Source organism: Tasmannia lanceolata, unplaced genomic scaffold, assembly GCF_043159265.1.
Source record: "Tasmannia lanceolata isolate RefF3 unplaced genomic scaffold, GAP_Taslan_0.1 ptg000012l, whole genome shotgun sequence".
In the NCBI taxonomy this organism is placed as follows: Eukaryota; Viridiplantae; Streptophyta; class Magnoliopsida; order Canellales; family Winteraceae; genus Tasmannia; species Tasmannia lanceolata.
The window spans coordinates 51,191,879-51,208,205 of NW_027518689.1; the positions used below are offsets into that span (position 1 = coordinate 51,191,879).

The following is a 16,327-nucleotide window of genomic DNA, read 5'->3' on the forward strand; positions in this document are numbered from 1 at the left end:
TTTGTTCGGAAGTCCGACTTTGAAGTCCGAACAAACCTTCAGACTTCCGAATGGAACTAGTAATTTGGTTACGTATACTGGCTTCCATTCGGAAGTCCAAAGTTTTATTCGGACTTCCGACGGAAGCCAGTAGAATAGGGGTAATTCTAAGGATTTTTATCTTCAAATTGAGTAATAATTCCAAGGATAATAGGGGTATACATTGTGATCTTAGTGACATGCAGGCAACCATAAATTGAAGCTTGGTTTTGATGTTTTAGAATCCAAAAATGCAAAGAAAATGGATTTATCTTAAAAATGGGAAAAACAACAAAATTCAGTTTTAAGCTCAAAATCAATTTTCTTTGCATTTTGTAACACTGCTTCGATAAGTTTATCATGAATAAACCCTCGTGAATACGAAACCCTGTTGTAAATGGCAACCTTCAAAACCCTTCCATGGAGTTTTTCATGTTAGAAAAGCCTTGAGGAAGAAGAAGGTGGTAGGTGAGATGGTAATAAGTGCATTAGGATAGTTGCAAAAAAGGTGGAGGGAAAAAAGAGGTAGGAGGGGTATATTTGTCCTAAAAGCCATATTCTCTCACCTGACAACACCTTTTTTATAAATTAAATCACTACTCTTTATTCACAATTTAGACAAAACTTTGTATTTTTTAATAATTTTTCCTAAAAAATATAATAAAAGGGGCGCCTTTTATCATTTCTAATATAACACTGCCTAGTTGGGCACAAAACAAAATATTTAACCACAACAGGTTACAAAACATAATATCAGAACATAATATCACAAGACATAATATCAGAAATCCTATCATTCCGTAAAAGTGATATCAGAAATCCTATCATTCATAATATCCCAAAACTAGATAAAAGTGATTTGTCACAAAACATAATATCAGAAATCCTATCATTCCATGTATATCATGGGAGTACTACAATACTAGATGAGATGTGTAACAAAGTACCAAAAATAACAATTAAGATAGTTCAATGAGGTTACCAAACACCACAATACAAAAGTTAATATTAAGTCGACCACAAAACGAAACCACTATTGCACCAATGTACCAGAGCAAACAACCCATCCATCTAATGTGGGCATCAGATCGAGATCTTAACTACCCATCCAATGGCGGCATCATACCACATTCTCCATCATCTGATTCTGTAAAAAAACAAAATAAAATAAACGAATAAGAAAATAAGGAAATAAACAGAAATAAGTGAAGAAGGAGAATAAGAAAAAAGGGTGGGCATCTGACCTTCGTCCTCACTGATGGTGCGGATTTTGGCCTTGGAGGCAAATCCATCCATCGAGTGCAATCCATGACGAGAATGATGCACAAACTGTTCTTCACCATCACAAATAGAAAATAATAGGCAAAAAGATCAATAAAAGATCCAAAAAACAAACAACCAACAAAAATCTCATCATGCTCATTAGATCAAAAATCTCAACTCAAGAAAAATCAAACTCAGGTAAACAAACCAAGCAAGAAAAATCTCAACTCAATTGAACTCAAACAGAAAAAGATAAAAAAAACAAACAAGAAAAATCTCAACTCAACTGAACTCAAACAGAAAATAGAAACTTTTTCTAAATTGATTTCATCTAAATTGCAAAATATGCATAGTTTTTCAATAAATATTTAACGCATTAAATTTTCCCAATAAAGAATCCCATAAAAATAGGAACGTTTCTAAATTGATTTGTACAAATCTGTAAGTTCATAATTTTTTCTTCGCCCCGTGCATCACACAGGACTGCAAGTAGCTGCAAAATATAACTTGCATTTGGAAAATTTACAGCCCACAAATATTGTTACAATGGCAAATGATATATGTTAGCCCAAGGGTTCCCCATGGATTCATTCAATCACCTTATTTTGATGATTAACAAACGCAATTGATTAGTCTTTTATGGACTAATTGTTTGCCTTGAGTGTTGTGCTATGGATATGAAATTTACAGGTTAATCCATGCTAGCACACACCATTGATGGCCTATGCTTGAAGATGAACCAAACACATGTCAAAGGAGTTAGAGCATACAACTGATCAATCATACCTTGGAGGATCAACCAAGGAGAAGCTCAACATTAGTCATCTCAAAGCATTGAACAAACAAAGAAAGATCGATGAAGGCTAAAGCTTGGAGATCAATAACTTGTTAAGGAGCTTGAACCAACTTGAAGGAGTGATCCATGCAAGAGACCAAGACTTGAAGATGAGCTTTAAAGTTGAAGATGTGAGTAATGAGTCTTGTGTTAGATTGTATAATATAATCCCACTTAGGTATCCCTTGTTGAGGCATAATCAAGTCACTAATAAGGTCCCAAACAATATTAGAATATAAGGAAAAGACCCGTGGACCAAAGCCCTAGTGCCATAAATAGCTTAGAATTGCAAAAGATTCAAATCGGCACACTTAGCACTTGAATTTTGAGATCAGGTCATAAATCCTATCATAACTGATCCTAAATATTTTTAAATATTTTTGAAAATATTTGTAACAGAAAGAGCTCATCATTTCCGTTCAAATCGAGTATAAGAACGTTGAAATTCGACGAGAAACGAGTGAGATATGAATTTTACAAAACCGAGTCTGAAATCTGAAAAATGTCAAAAATGCCCTGAAATAGATCCGTTGGGAAGCTGCCCAGAATTATAGAAATGCCATTGTAACGGCTAGTTTTGGGTTTTCTCTATATATATGGGTTCCCTAAGCATGTGAACCAATCTCTCTCATTCCTAAACTTGTTGTAAACATATTAGAGAGTGGAAAACACCCTTGTGCCTCAATTTGAGTATATCTAAAGGGATTAGACCTAGGCTTATCTTTGTAATTATCTTTGAGAGATTCTAATGAGCTTTACATTGTATCAAGCCTTCAAGAGGCTAAAGAGTGTGCTTCAATCTTCTTCTTCATTGTAAACTTGGCAATAAATGGCGCCGTATTTAAGACTCTTGGAGCTTGGACGCTCGGATTGTACAAGGCGAAAGGAATGCAGTATTTAAGTTCTTTGGAAGATAGTGGATTCCTCAAGGAGACAAAACTTGAGAAGAGTGGAGTAGGTCTTGGGGTTAAGACCGAACCACTATAAATCTTCGCGTCTCTTGTGTGGTATTTATCTCTCTCACCCTCACTCTTATTTGTGCTTGCATTTATACACTTAGAATTGAGTGAGTAGTTAGCAATGGTAATTAACTTGCTTATCTTGTACCTTGCTAATTAGCCCATTTAATCTTGTTAATTAAGTTTGCATGAGCCTTCCACCAAGTGTTTGATAAAAGGCCTAAAAGAAACCATTCATCTAATTCCTTTACCTTATTGTGGGATTTACAATCTTTAATCAACCACCAAGTATTTTCATAGAAAGATTAAAAAGGGAATAATCAACTAGGGTTTTCAAAAGTCATCTAACAAGTTTTGACAAAAGGTCTAAGAGAGAATATTCATTTAAGATTTTGAAACTAATCTTACAAAAGTTTTTAAAGAGGATAATTTTTTTAAAGACACCCAATTTACCCCCATCTTGGGTTGCTTAGTGGGATTTCAATATATTCACCACTTTTTTCTTATTTGGGATCGCCCGTCTAGTGTAAAAGAGTTGCCATAATCACTTCCCAATGGCAAATAAGACATTTCACTTATTTTCCCATTAAAAAAACCCAATTTTTTGTGCAACCAAATGGTCCCTTGCTGCGTTAGAATATGATCAAACAAAAACTTCAACTTCGAAGACCCTACCCTCACCACAGAAAAATAAAATAAAGAATCCAGATGTGAATCATAAACAAAATACTTCACTCCATATGATGATCCAAGCCGTTCATTTGTTGTTAAATACGATGTACCCCGTAAATAATGGACTAGTAAAAAAAACCCACTTGACTTTTTATCTTTTTGCAAATTTGAGAGGAAACTGAAACGATGATGTGGACCCTGATCTGAGAGAGAGGCGGGGGACGAGCCCCCAAAAGTCTTTAGATAATCCATGTGAAAGAGAACTCTACCAAGGAACTCTTGAAACGGTGCCACCCTCATAGCATAGCACGAGTGGCGATATAAACTAGATACCTCTTTATCCGGAGCCAAGGCTCGAAACCAAGACGTATCTAAAATAACTCAGAGTCGCCATCCATGGATATGCCATGGAACCTAAAAAATAAATCCTCTATGCAATGGATAACCAGAAATATATATGGGTTCGTTCCTAATTACGAATGGAGAAGGTCCAAAGAGCACCCCCAATTCATCCGAGTGCAAGCACTTCGTCTCTTATGCCATTTATTATTAACTATGAAGAGTTTTGGGCGAAAATCATGTGAAATAGGAACAAATATCCCCGAGAAGGACGTCTACCTAAACATGCATGACCCGGAGATGGGTAAAAGAAAACAAACATCCCAATCCTAACTCAACACTTCTAATCCTGACTCATCACATCTAAGAAAACAGTAACAAACGCATGCACAACTACAACTAAGCAGTATATAGCAGATATGATAAGTTGGAAAAATGATAAAGCATTAAAAGAACTATAGCTAAGCATGTGATATGACAATAAAGAGACTACAACTAAGCATGTGATATGACAATAAAGAAAACAGTAAAGAGTTGTAACTAAACATGTAAAATAACAATAAAGAAAGCAGTAAAGAATATGATCACTACATCTAAACAGGTAAAGAGCAATAGAGAAAACAACTCAACACTACAGCTAAGCGTATGTAAACACAGAGGTTGTATAAAAATAAAGATAACCAGAAGAAAAGAGTAAACACACTAGCATGTACCTATGCAAAAATAATGCAAAACAACATACTCAAACCCTAAAATGCTAACAACAAACCCTAAACTCTAAACGTTGTCCTCGACTCTTGGATGGTCTGATGTTCATCCAAGCTGCCTACGTATCCCCGCCTCCACGAGAATCAGAGGGACGTAGTTCTGTGCGCCTATTCTAAACTATAATGCCTAAGACATGTAGACATCTATCCTAGACTCGACCTAAAAGACCGGACTAGTTATTTAAAGCTTCTTTAACGCTTATTTAAATTCAAGTGAATTGTGAATTTTAGGACTCCCTATATGCCCTATATAAATGCAAGTTAGCCTTAAGCTAATGCAAATGGTTCGTATATCCTATATGTAACTGGTTGTATGTCTGAAGGAAAACAATGGGCAGACTAACGCATCCTATTTTAGTAATCAGTCGGCAATGTGAATCGCCAACTGACCAGACGGAAGCGTACCTAGCTAGGACAAACTCCTAACTCTAAAACAAACACACAACATATCAAAGACAAACTCCTAACTCTAGAACTCTCTATCTAGGATAAACTCCTAACTTTAGAAGAGGATCTTTACGAAAATAATGTTTTAGAAGATTTTTATGTTTTTAAAAGGTTTAAAAGATTTATTTACAAAGTTTGGCTGGACTTGGGATAAAGATCCTAAGCTGCACTACGTACCCTCGTGGAAGAGGATCAAGCCAACGTAGTTCGGAACAAACTTTCCTAACTACACTCCAAAAATCTTTAAAGTTGTTTATTTAAAAAAAATTAAAATGTTATTTACAAAAGTTTGGCTGGACTTGGGATAAAGATCCGAAGCTGCACTACGTACCTTGTGAAAGATGATCAAGCCAACGTAGTTCGGAAACAAACTTTCCTAAACTACCTTTAAAAACTCTAAACTTTCAAATGTTTTTTTGAATTTTTAAGGTTTTCAAATGTTTTTAGATGTTTTAAATTTTAAACGTTTTTGGATTTTAAAATTCTTCAATGTTTTTTTTACCTTTAAATGTTTTCATTCTTAAAGGGAACACGCAAGCACAACCACAAATTAGGGTGAAGCCCTAAATCTAAAGGAAAAACCCCGAACAAACAACAAGTGTCTCAAAGAGACGATCCGCAACAAGTAAACTAGTGTCCCAAGAACAGCGAAAAATGATCTAAGATCCCAAGCAAGCAATGCTCTAATAAGATTATGCGAGCCTCAGATAAAAAAGAATGACAACAACTCTAAATGACCAACTCCTAAGCCATAGGACAAACTAACAGTCTATGAAATAGACTCCTAAACAACCAACACTAAAAATGGGTGCAAATAAGTCAAAGACTCTAGTAACGTTACCAAAGATGGGGGGTGCTAATGAGACTAAGCAAGTCTCCTGGACACAAAGGTGGGCTCCAAGTATCCTTATCATTGCCCTTGCAATGGTAAATAAGATATAAGGCAACTAGAAAGACTACATTAGTCTTCTACAAAAATGTTCTAATCATGAGCCTGGGCAAGCCTCCAAAGGGGTAACTCTTTAAATGAGACAATGCTTGCCTCATAAAGTTGGGAACTATCACTATGAGACTAAAGTAGTCTCCTAAAAATGAGGGCTCTAGATAACTCTTTCATTTCCCTTGCAATGAGAAAATGTTAAAATATCTAAAGGTATCTAAAAGACTAGATTAGTCTACTAAATGAGAGGGAGAAATGCTACTAGGACTTGGTAAGTCCCCTAAAATCATGGGCTTGGGATGACTCCTTCATCGCCATTGCAATGAATTAGGGACATAAATGATTTGGCAATCCCTAATAAGAATAAGAAAAGAGACACTCATGAGATTAGACAAGTCTTAGAAAGAGAAAGAATTGAATAAATTTGATTAAAAATCATCGTAATAAAAATACTTTCATCAAGATTCACACATCAATACTTCAATCAGTGTCAAAGATTTAATATTCCCAACATACTATAGAAGCATAAGTTTCAGACACTATTGACATTTTACAAAAAAACAAATCAGTAGAGGGACTTTATCAAGATGAAGTTGCCTCCATGATATAAACTATGAGCTAAGTGCATAGATATTCCCAAATTAAACAAGAAAAGAACAACAATAGATTTAAATGACAAACAATTCTTAGATAGTTCACATAACCCCACATACAGTTCCCTTTCCTTCTCTCTATACATTTACTAGTGCTTGGAGTCTAAAAGAAAATTCTCAAATTAGCTTGAGACAAAGCCCAAATCATGTAAACAAGTGTGTGGCACAAAATGAATACCCTTATAAGTTGTGAAGATAAGGATCATACATGCAGGGACATGAAGACCATAGGGGAAAACATTAAAAGGATGAGCACAGTATAAATTTCTAGATGGGTGGATCCAAAGCAACAAATGATCAAGAAAATTCCAAGATTCAGGGTCTAAATTTCTGCACTAGTTCAACTTGTCTCACTACTGTTGAGATTACCTCTTGCCTTGTACAAATCAACTTTAACAGAATATATAAGAAAAGTACCCTATTCAACAGATATTCTCATGTTAAGGGGGGTAGAAGCTGTCACAACATTATCATGCCAAGTGATAAAGACAAAGAGGCTGATCAAAGTGACAAAATAATTGCAAATGATGAGTTAAGAGTTAAAGGAACAACATGCAGCCATTAATCACTGGATGAATGCCTGGGATCTAAGACAAATGACTTGTATACTGAATAATCTAATTATACTCCTATTCAATTAAATCTTTTTTTACCCAAACATTAAATCAGAGATGATGACCATTTCTTCAATCATATTTCTTAAACAAAGACTGAATGCCTTAGAGTAAATAAAATAAATATAATAAGAAAAGAAAAAGATCTATTCATCATCAACTCTTCAATGAAAAATGATTTAGCTTTAAGATGAGAAAAGCCAACACACATGCTCACCGACTTAAGCTTGATAGTGAAATATAAGCCCTTGAGGTGAATGAAGTATACATAACAACATCTTGTATATTTTCCAATATTAAGTGAAAGCATATAAAGTATATTCCTTTGAGCAAATATGAATGAAAACAGGGAACGTTATTATCAAGGTACATGTTGAATTGATGTCTCATAATCTATCAGAATCCAAAACTTCTAAGAATCTAAACTACACAAAATTTATCTAAGGAATATGATAGAGCTGAGATGAACACAAAGTGGGTATACATGAGTGAATATAACAGTGGGATTTTACAAGGCAAACTCAGAACTGAATAATTAGACATACTTACTCTTTTTTTTATACCTTGAAAAGAGTTGAATGAGAAACTAAATAATGAGCTATTGAGACGAACTCTTTCTTTTGGTATTCCCAGACCATATAGAGAATTACAAGATTGATTTGAACAAAGAAAATAAAAGGGAATGACACAATTATATTAACCAGATGAGGCCACTCTTTCCGTTACCCTTGGGTTTATACACTCTCATTTGGATATCTTAAAATGGGATAAAAGGTTTCACTCCTATTAAAGAGAATAGACAATAGTCATAGTAGGATCAACATCATTAAAGTGAAAAAGTACAGACAGCCGCCCCTGTTATATATGTATAACTATACTGTAGAGAACTCCCCTTTAACATGTATCATACTATAAAAAAAATTATCTTGCTTTGCCAGTCATATAAATACATGAGAAAAAAAAAGTGAAAGCACAAACTAAAACAATAAAATGGTCAAGTTCCCAGACAAAATCATCATTAGAACGTAGAGATCAATCCATTATAGCAATTAAAATTAGAAGCTATAAATAGCACTGTAGACACCCCATTTTGATCGTGCCCTAAACCTTCCAATTTTGTGCAAAATCCCATCAAATAAATGAATTTGGGTTCCAAAATTCACCCTAAGCTAGGGTAGGATCCCACCAAGGTCCCTGCAAAATTTCGTCAAAATTCGAGCTCGTTTGACTAGCGAACGAGCCGAGAGAGGACCGCAGTGTAATCAGAACAGGGGGGTGTATTATCCTGGAAAGAGCAGATCGTGATCCGAATAGGACACGATTCGGTGGTGCGCTTATCAAAAATTTGCGCAAAACTGTGCGCCCATCAAGTGGTGGTGCCAATATCCGCACCCCTGGTTTATTATAAATGGGCTGATAATTTCGTTTAAAAAAAAATGGCATTCTCAGATCTGGAAAATTAGAAAGAGAGAGAGAGAGAGAGAGAGAGAGAGAGAAGGTGTTCCGATCATCTTCTCCGGGAGGTTTGCCGGATCTCTGACCTCTAAGTATAGATCTCTTCCCCTAATCCTTAGTTCATCCCTTTCATCTTCATTTTCCCCCATTTCTAGTAGGCAAACCCTACTTCAAGCCATTTCGTTGTCTCCGATCATCTTCGTCTTCTCCGGTGAGCTCCGGTAAGCCCCGGTCATATCTTCTATTCTCCTTCTCCTTCTTTCATTAAGTTGTTGAATTCTTTTTGTTAGACCCTAGTTTAAACCCTAGCTTTCAAAACCCTCACCATAGCTCCTCCTGCTCCGGTCATACTCCGATTATTCCTCCGGTTAGCTTTTCTTTTTGGATCTTCATTTCTTTTCCTCCATTACTGACCTGTTCAATCATGATCCTCTTCTTTCACTACATCCGAATCCTAACTTGAATCCTAAAAATCTCTAGATCTGAGTTTTTCTTGTGGATCTATGCTTTGAATTTGACCACATTTTCTGTTGGAAATTATCACCGGAATATGCTATTAGGTCCATCTTCATCCTTCGGCTAGCCGCTATTCTCTACTATCATCTCTGCAAGATCTGAGAAAGAGAGAGAAAACCTAGAGAGATAAAGTAGATCTCGTCACCGAAACCCTAAGATTCGATTGTTTATCTTCTCCGATCAACCTTTTCCGGTGGGATCGCCAAAGCTTCGGCAAGATCAAGAGCTCCGGCCGGCTTCAACATCACAGTTGTTTTTGCGCCTCTACCGGCTTCAAATTTAATCTTGATCCGAACCTTAAGCCGTTCATCTTCTCCGGACATCTCCGTTTGAATTCCGGCCAATTGCCGGCGAGCCTCCATTTCTTTCCTTGCTTGAACCTTCCTCAATCAGCTCTAGCTCACGTTTTCTACCTTGCCCTGATATTTCATCATTTTTATTTTTCTTAAACCCTAAATCTGCATCATGAAACTATAGAGAAAAGAGAGGAAGAGAAAGAAGATGTCTAAACCCTAACCTTATTGCTTTATCTGAATCTGAGTCGTTGGATCTGATCATTGTTTTTTACAAGCTAATGCAAATTTCAACCAAAAGCAAGCTGATTAAGCCTTTTACACTTCGATCTGTATATTTCGCTTCAATTCTCAGTTGATCTGTTCAATTAAATTTTGCAGGAGCTCAGGTATGTGTTTTATCAGCTATACCTTTGTAAACACGGTGTTTTGTGCATGTTTGATTGGCTTAACGATTTATGAAGTATATCAATGAGCTGATAATTAAGATTTGCAGATTTTTTTTATCAATTTTGTTAGAGCTTGTAGTGACGAAGTTGCAATTGAGTGTGATTTTAGTCTTGATTAAATAGAAGTATTGCTTATCATGAAAATGAAATTTTGTGATCCAATCCATGATCTGATAATGGCCTCTGGTTCATAGATGTTCTGTGCTAATTATATAATGAGGATACAATAATGCTAACAGTAACCTCTGCCAAAAGTCATGTCTGAATATTTACACAATTTTCTTGGTTTGGTTTCATCATGTTTAGTCCTCTGTAGCTTATGTAAAACCTGTTTGGTCTTTCATATTTGACATTTGTTCTTTTAAAATTTGTCTCTGATTCAATCTCTTGTTTTTGCATTAATTCAGTCCTTGATTCATCTCCTATTTTATACTAACTTAGCCTTTGATTCTACTCCCTGTTTTGCACTATTTTAGCCCCTAATTCAGCTCATATTTTGATATAATTATGCCCAATAATTGCCCAGCTCAGCTTATCTTTCATAGTAGAGTGAATGTTTGATATTTTGTTTATGTATCATCCTTTCACTCACTAATTCTAACTACATAATAGTTGCATAAAATTCATGTCTCTGTTCACGTATGTTTCATTAGTAGCTTAAATTTGGTTAAACTTTCCTTACTCATTCAGTGAGTGAACATTTATAATGCATCTTTGCGTAAGTAGATGAAATAGATTTGGTGCAATCATTCAAACAGGGCGTGGTCTATGTCATTGCTGATGGTTGTTAATATCATATTATCTTATTTTGGTTTCTTTTGAGAAATGCCTCAACACATATGTTTTGGGAGCTTACATGACCAAGACTTCTCTGTTCTTTTTTAATCAGCTTATGATCGTTGGTATATGTTAATAGAATCTTGTTATATGCTTCAATGAGTTGTTGGAATTTTCATATATGACATGAATGCTTTAAAACCTATAGAGATTTTATAGACGATAGATCTTTATCTCTATTACATGAGAGGGAAGCTTTATTACTTTGAAAAATTAGAAAAAGGAAATCAGGTGTTTGAATGATGTTTATATTGATAAATTTAGAAATGAGAGTGAAAATTATATTTTTAGATACAAAAGATATGTTTGAAATCAAGATTAAGTTAATTAAATTCATTGCTTTTTTTTATTCTTAACTTCTTACGAGAATCTTTGCCTTTCTTCGTTCTAAGGGCGATGAAGGCGCTAGCCCAAGCCCATCCTTTAAGGGACGTGCACAGTCCTTATAGCATTCTCCTTTTTATTAGGTAGACTTTCTTAGTCTTTTAGACATCCTTAGACATTGGTCCTCTAACATTGCAAGGGCAATGAAAGAGTTATCTAAAGCCCTCTTAGGAGACAAGCTATGTCTCGTGCAGAAATATCTTACCCTTTTAGGAGACAAGCTATGTCTCGTGTAGAAATGTCACACCCTTTGGAGGAGACAAGCTATGTCTCATGTAGGAAAATTCAAACATTTTGGAGACAGGCTTTGTCTCATTGGCCCTACTTATCATTTTATTTTAGGAGACATGTCATGTCTCATTAGAGCCTTCTCAGAGTCATTAGCATAGGAGTCTGTCCTTTAGTGCTAGGAGTCAGTCCTTTCGTATATGAGTTAGTCTTTAGCTAGAGAGTCTGTCTTTAGTTAGAGAGTCAATCTTTCAGGAGTCTGTCCTATCATCATAGGATTTAGGATTTTATCCAACCTCTCATCAAATCATGTGATCTTTATCCACTCTTGCAAGGTATATGATGCTGTCCAACCCTTGCAGAGTTGTTATTCTGTTCATTCCCCCGGAAAGCATAGGATGCTGTCCAACCTTTGCGGGATATCAGGAGTCTGTCCTACCCTTATGATGATAGGATGCTGTCCTCTCGAGTCAAAAAAATTCAAAAACATCTAAAAATTCAAAAATCTCAAAAAGCTTTGAGTCATTAGGAGAGTAGTAGGAAAATCTGTTCCGAACTACGTTGGCTTGATCCCTTTCAACAGGGTACGTAGTGCAGCTTGGGATCCACATCCCAAGTCCAGCCAAACCTTTAAAAATAAACATTTCAAATCTTCCAAAAATACAAAAATTCTTCAAAACCTTTTCAAAAAGATCTTCCCCTAGAGTGAGGAGTCTGTCTTAGATGTTTGGGGTGTTTTAGAGTTAGGAGTCTGTCCTGTTTGTTTTGATATAGTGTGTCATGTCGTGTGAGTGTCCCTAGAGTTAAGAGGCCTCGAGTCGATCGGTTAGACATTTAGTCGAACCGATGGCTAGAATAGGAAGCATATAGTCAGCCCGCGGTTTTCTTTAGGATGCACAGCCTAGATACACATAGGATGTAGGGTCCACCTGCAATAGCTTAAGGCTAATCAACTTGCATTAGTTAGGGCATATAGAGAGTCCTAAAAATTACAAATCACATGAACTTAAACAATTGTGCAAAAAACTTTAAAAATCAGTCGAGTCTAGTGGATCGAGTCTAGGATAGCGGTTCTAGAAGGTTAGGCATCGTAGTTTAGAATAGGTCATCGAACTACGTTGACTCCGATTCTTCCCGAGGCCGGGATACGTAGTGCAGCCAGGGTGGATGGCCATTCTGGTCCGAGTCAAGTCTTGCATTAGAGTTTTAAGATTTGTCTTGTCCAGTCATGTATATAATTGATTTGTGTTGTGTGTTTTGCTGTGTTTTCTTACTTTCATGTACAGATCCTATACTTTTAGTTGTAGCATGCATGTGTTTGCACACCAGAACTCAGACACCAATTAGGTATAACACTCATAACTTAGATATTCTTAGGCAACACTTCTTTCATTTATTTTGTGTGTGTTTATTATTCATCTCTGAGACATGCATGATTAGGTAGACGTCTTCTCGGAGATATATGTTCCCATTTCACATGACTTTCACTCAAAACTCTTCAAAATCAATAATAAATGGCATAAGAGACCAGGTGCTTGCACTTGGGCGGACAAGGTGCTCTTCGGACCTTCCAAATTCATAACCAGGCACAAACCTTCTTTTTATATCTCTGGTTATCCGTTGCAACAGAGCATAGTATGGGATCCATGGCCCACTTCCTTGGATGGCGACTCTTCTTTGTTTAAGGTACGCCTTGAATCTGGGCTAGTCCCCGAATCGAGAGGTATCTCCCTTTGTATCGCCACTCATACTGTGAGAGGCACATTCTTTCGAGAGTTCCTTGGTAGAGCTCTCCATTCACGTGGATGATCCTGAGACTTCGTGTGGGGGCTCGTCCCCCGCCTCTCTCGGATCGGGGTCCACAAGCACTTTTGTCAATTGATCAAGTACGCATTTGTATGCTAATATAAGAGCAGGATCACACAACAAAAGAAATTCACATACTCCTTATGCTTCCATAAAGGCACTACCCTCAAAGTCCTAAAAGAAATTCCCATAAGCTACAAAATAAAGTAAAGATTTCAAGCCCAGCTTATGCAAAGAAATAATGTTAGCACAATTCATACCTAACAACCATACATAGGCCTACATCTAAGGCTTGAATAAGAAGTTTAAGAACAAAATTTCAAAGGATCTTTACAGACAACAAAGGATTTCGAAAAACTACCTCAACAAAGAAACACAATCCAGGAACATATATATTCCCTTAAAATTTGAAATAACCTGTATCATTCTCTCTCTTTTATGAAAAATCAATGTACATATAACTCCAATAGTGTTCTTGCCTTTTGAATCAGTATTTCTCACGAAAGAAATGGATTTTCAATTCGTGTAACCAAACTTAATCTTTATCAATAACTTTTATTAAAAACATAAGCTAACAGCCAATTTCATAGCTCAAAACATTGTTAAAACTCCATTTTTTATCTATCACTTTAGCTCATAATTCAAATAAAGAAAAACTAATTCAGAAATATGAAAAATAAAACTCGTTTTTCATACAATAGAATCTAAGGATAAGAAAAATTTTGTATTTTTATCCTTACTGGATTGTTCATATATCAGTTCCTAAACAATTCCTAAACAAATTACTTCAGCAGTTCAAAATTATACAATATAATTGAATCAAAAGCATAATCAAATGAAATTGACCATAAATTTTGATGAAATAGTAGACACATTACAGGCAATCAACAAAGAGACATTGATTATCCATGCCTAAATGCTCTAAACAAAAAAAACAAAAATTTTAAATTACCTGAAATTGAGATGAACGAAGCTTCAGATTTTGAATTTCCTCACCAGAATTTGATAGAAATTAATACCAGAATGAGTATAGAATGAAGTTTTATATTCTTATCGCCCAAACGCACCTTGTATATCAACAGATCTGAGATTTGAGCCTAATACCTTCTCTTTCGATCTTCTTTCTCTATTTTTCAACAAGCAGATCTAGGCTCTTAACATATCATGGTCAAAACCTTTCATTCAAAGAGTTAGGGTTTGATATTTTTAGGCTTGGATCTAGGGTTTGAGGATAGTACAAAAATGAAACATTGATTATGCTGCTAAAAGCACAGAAAAAAATGATTGGACAAAGGAATATTCGGCTGGAGTTCCGACAACCACGCCAGAATTTGGTCGGAGAAGAAGGAAAAGAGGAACACAAGTTAGGGTTTCGAGGATTTGGGGATTTCTCTCTTAAGAGCTCTACTAGGGTTTGATTAGAGAACCTCAAAAATGTTGCAAAAGAACCCCCTCTCATCTATTTATAGATTTTTCAGAAAATTAGTAACCCCTTTAAGTTGTTTTAGGACACCCCCATATGTGATATTATACTTGGTTCTAAAATGATAGGGTGGTCCACTAGAAAAGTGTTTAATGAAAATAAAAAGTTAATTCACGCCTTTTAATTGTCCAGAGACACCCTCTTATGGCTATTTGGACAATTAATTAATCTGACATGACAACCCTCAAACTGGATAGGCTACCCTCCTTATGCTACACTATACAAAACTACAATACCTACTTCACTCATGTCACTAGGCAAACATAAACGGATTCTGACAAAAATTTAAAGGACCTAATTGGGACCCTAACCTATTCTAAGAAAGAATTTGGGACACTAATATACTAGTTTAAAGGGTTTTCATTTAAAAACAAAAGTTTAGGGTTCTGTCAAAATGGGGTGTCTATAGATGATAACTGGAAAAAATTTCTTGCCGACAAGGACGGTCTATGACGACCAAAAATTTCTTGCCGACAAGCACTAATGATTTGGAAGGGAAACATAATCTTGGTGATCCAAAACAACACCCCCATATCATATAATATAATAGTAAAACAGAATCCTGGAAAATGTGGTTGCGCCACGTGGCACTCCTATTACTCCCCATTTGTTTTTATCGAATTTTCATATCGAATTTTACTCTACTCAAAAATCGTGGGTTTCGATAAAGAAAAAAAGCTATAAATTTTCCTCTACTCGATCTTTATCCAATTTTCCTATCGAATTTTCCTCTACTCGAAAATCGTGGGTTTCAATAAAGAAAAAATAGCTATAAAATACACGGCTGAGATCTTTATCCAATTTTCCTATCAAATTTTCCTCTACTCGAAAATCATGGGTTTCCATAAAGAAATCATAGCTATAAGATACACAGCTGATTCTATTTTGATTCCCTGCGTTTCCTTTTCTTAGAGGTTTCTTAAGTAGTAATCTTCTATTACGAGAGAAAATCTCGCTATAAATAGCTATTAATATCGCAATCACTGAGTTTCGTATTCTCAGAGGATTCTTAAGTAGTAATCATCTATTAAGAGAAAATGTGTTGATATTATCCACTTTCTCATTCCTCAAAAGTTCCTCTACCTCTTTATTTCGTCAATTTCCTCTTCTTATGCGGTAACTTCCTCTCCATACGCATTAAAATTCCTAAATTTTGGGTTTCCCTATTAGAACTGGATTTCTTAATAAAAAGAAAACAGTTATCTCTCTCTCCCTCTCAAAATAGATATATACAAACCATATCTATTGTCCCATGATTTTTGTGCCATTTCTTCATTCTTAGATGTTTCCAATTTCTGTTACAAACAACCATCTCTCTTAAAAACTTTATGAGGTAGGACTCTTTCCAAACATATCACATCCATCTTTT

General features: G+C 35.6%; 1 long non-coding RNA gene across 2 annotated transcripts in view; it reads right to left on the bottom strand.

Moving 5' to 3' along the window:
- Positions 1-784: 784 nt before the first annotated feature.
- LOC143887444 (uncharacterized) overlaps positions 785-16,327 on the bottom strand; it is a 35,079-nt gene continuing 19,536 nt past the window's right edge. For both annotated transcript variants that reach the window (XR_013254186.1, XR_013254185.1), the window contains 2 exons: positions 1,263-1,347; positions 785-1,165 (listed from right to left, as the gene is read on the bottom strand). This is a non-coding gene — a long non-coding RNA (uncharacterized LOC143887444). The remainder of the gene's footprint in view (positions 1,166-1,262; positions 1,348-16,327) is intronic.